At 41.7% G+C, this 2,442-nt stretch overlaps 1 pseudogene; it reads left to right on the forward strand.

Moving 5' to 3' along the window:
* The first annotated feature begins 530 nt into the window (after positions 1-530).
* Positions 531-2,111, forward strand: LOC123860484 (metalloendopeptidase OMA1, mitochondrial-like; annotated as a pseudogene).
* The last annotated feature ends 331 nt before the right edge of the window (positions 2,112-2,442 follow it).

Raw genomic sequence — 2,442 nt, forward strand, 5'->3', positions numbered from 1 at the left:
GTCTGCCTTCAGCTCAGGTCATGATCTCCAGGTCCTGGGATCGAGCCCCACGTCCAGCTCCCAGCGCAGCAGGGAGTCTGCTTCTCCCTCTGCCTCTACTCCCTGCTTGTGCTCTCTCTATCACTCTTTCTCTCTCTCAAATGAATAAATAAAATCTTAAAAAAAAAAAGATTTAGGAAAGGATAGATAATGAAAATGGGGGCATTGTGCCCTGAACCTGTTTGATTTCTAGATCAAGGCTAATTGATTTCACCACAGTGCTCTAATGAGCATTTAAGAAACGGTTTTGCTGGCTCGTGCATTCTTTCCTTCAGCATATTTACAGAGCATCTACTATTTGCAGGTATTGTCCCTGGTGTTGGTGTTATAATAGTAACAAGTCATAGTCCTTTCCCTCATTGAGTTTATAGCAGGGAAGAAAAAGAGGCAATTGCAATACCAACTAACTACGAAAAGCAAGCAAACAAACACGTTCACTAATTGGAAGGAATCATCTTGACTTCTGCCATTGCTAGGATAATCAAGCAAGGATGACCTTCATCTATGACCTGCAGTCTGCTACTAAGTTGTGTTCTTTGTTTGTTTTCTGGTATAAATCACTGACCAACTGGAGAAAATGTAACACATTAGCTGTAACCTCACTGGACTGCCATCAAGTACAAATTAACCACATAGTAAATAAGTGTCAGGGCCTGGAAGTAAACACTTTACAAGAGAAGGTTGGCTTTTCTGCCTGGAAACTTTCATTTTTATAGGACTTTCAATAACAGAAGAACAGGATGCCTCTGGAGTACCAAAAGTAAGGAAATTTGGATGCTTACCCAAAAATGCACCTCCTGGAATGACTCTTTTTCAAGGCATCTCCTGATAAAAGAAGCTTCAGTCCTGCCTGCTTCATCAGTGTTGGGTGGAGTTCCTGCACTTCGCCATCCTAACACGTCTGGCTCCTGTCCTGTTGGTAATTCTCAAATCAGGGCAGAAACTCTTTGCAATCATTGTACATATGCAGGGGCATAAGGGAATGGTGGTGAGCACTTCCTCCGAAGGAGAAGGTAAGAAAGAAAAAAAAAAAAAGTTATTCTTTGGGTTGAGTAGTTGTGGATTACTATTTGTAGTGTTTTATTTTACTTGGGCGGAAGTGAGTCCAGCACAGGAAGGAACAAGCTACTCTTATTGACAAAAGAACATTTCAGACTTTTATCAGAACTGGAATATGAAGCATGAATGGAAGAATTTTTAAGTGATATGCTAACTAAGAAAGCCACCCAAGAGCAGACTGTTAAAGAAGTGCATTATCATCTCATTGAACACAAGAAAGATACCCCAGGGGTGTCTGAGAGCCATTGGATCACTCAAGTGGTTGATTCCTCAGATATAAATCCTTCTGTGATTCCAATTTTAGTGTATATGCTGCCGAAGTGAGCACTGCCTTTGTGATTCCAAATGGACACGTGTTTATCTTCACTGGGCTTTTGAGTGGTGTAACTGATGTTCACCAACTTGCCTTTCTTCTGGGCCAAGCGAGTGCATGCAGGACCTGGGCAAGCTGCGGAAAAGCCTAGCTGGGTTGATTTACTGGACTTCTTTGGTCTGATTTTTCTCACAATGATTTGGGCCATTTGTTCTGGAGATAATTTGGCCCTTTGGGGACAGTAGTGACCGTCTCAATTGCAGGAATATATGTTTGATCGACCATACAGTAGAACACTGGAGGCCAAAGCTGACAATATTGGACTCCAGCTTGCTGCAAAGGTCTCTGTGGGTATAAGGGCCAGTTTGGTGTTTGGGCGGTGGATAGGATTTGCAGATAGCTTTCAGGGTCATCCCAAGTTGCCAGAATGGTTATCCACACACTCTTCTCTTGGAAATGAACCTGAATATTTGAATAGATTCCTATCTCAGGCTCTTAAAATTAGAGAGATCCGTAGTTGCCCATTACCTTCTGGACCAGACTCGATTACTATTCGAATTCATTGTGAACCATTTTCTTGAAGAATCAGAGAAAGAAGACCTAAATATCACCGTTAAGAAACAAAATGGATACCTTTCCCATTCAAAAATAGGAGTAAATACTGTTAACATATATAGTTGAGAAAATGACTGGAAGTTGAATTAAAATTTTTGAGATGCAGGAAATAGGAATGCAGCAATCTATCATTTTTATGTTACTTTTAAAAAAAAAAGATGTTTGAGGGGCGCCTGGGTGGCTCAGTTGGTTAAGCGGCTGCCTTCGGCTCAGGTCATGATCCTGGAGTCCCGGGATCGAGTCCCGCATCGGGCTCCCTGCTCAGCAGAGGGCCTCCTTCTCCCTCTCCCTCTGCCTGCTGCTCTGCCTGTTTATGCTCTCTCTATCTCTCTGTCAAATAAATAAATAAAATCTTAAAAAAGAGATGTTTGAAATGAAAACAAAAATGGAAATTTGGGGGTCAAATCATGTATATT

Source organism: Mirounga angustirostris, unplaced genomic scaffold, assembly GCF_029215605.1.
Source record: "Mirounga angustirostris isolate CCGP_5_RB_7025 unplaced genomic scaffold, mMirAng1.0.hap1 SCAF_4, whole genome shotgun sequence".
NCBI classification, from domain to species: domain Eukaryota; kingdom Metazoa; phylum Chordata; class Mammalia; order Carnivora; family Phocidae; genus Mirounga; species Mirounga angustirostris.